We start from the raw sequence: 806 nt of genomic DNA, 5'->3' as shown, positions 1-806 counted from the left end.
TGTGATATCTAGGTGAAAGAGTCTCTATGTGCTGAGAATTAACTGATTTCTGTGACATGAGGCGGCTAGCAGACGGTCGGTTTAGCCAGTCTGTCTGCTTCCTGACCTGGGCCCCAGTTAGTCAAGTACAAACTCTAAGACTATGTGCCATATTTCTAGAGAGAAGAGCGGCACCACCCCAGGAGGGATGAAGACCATCTCTTTTCAACAGGTCAGGTCTGCCCCAAAAACTCATCCAATTATCTATGAAACCTATGTTATTCTGCGGACACCACTTAGACACCCAGCCATTGAGTGACGCCAGTCTGCTATGTATCTCGTCACCACGGTAAGCAGGGAGGAGACCAGAGCATATTACAGTGTCTGACATCATGCTTGCAAGTTCACACACCTCTTTAATGTTATTTTTAGTGATCTCCGACTGGCGAAGTCGAACATCATTAGCGCCGGCGTGAATAACAATCTTACTGTATTTACGTTTAGCATTAGCCAGCACTTTTAAATTTGCCAAGATGTCAGGCACTATTAGTAGAGACCCAAAGCCTAAAATGGATTGGTCAGATAGGAGAGACTTCCAAAATGTGTACGGTTGTGGTGCCTCCAGGAAAAGAGTTGTGAAACACTGGTTTAGTCATGTCCAGTCCTGGGCCCGTATTCACAAAACATCTTATGGTTAAAAGTAGCTCATAATTCGTCGATTTAGGAGAAAATCTTAAAAATAATGGGCATGTCAGTCCTAAATTTAGGACTCCTATAAATTTTTGCTCTAAGAGTGTTTCACAAAGCGTTTTAGCACTAAAACTAGC

Source organism: Sinocyclocheilus rhinocerous, unplaced genomic scaffold, assembly GCF_001515625.1.
Source record: "Sinocyclocheilus rhinocerous isolate Xijiao unplaced genomic scaffold, SAMN03320098_v1.1 scaffold863, whole genome shotgun sequence".
NCBI lineage: Eukaryota > Metazoa > Chordata > Actinopteri > Cypriniformes > Cyprinidae > Sinocyclocheilus > Sinocyclocheilus rhinocerous.
Note: the sequence above shows the minus strand (reverse complement) of the source record.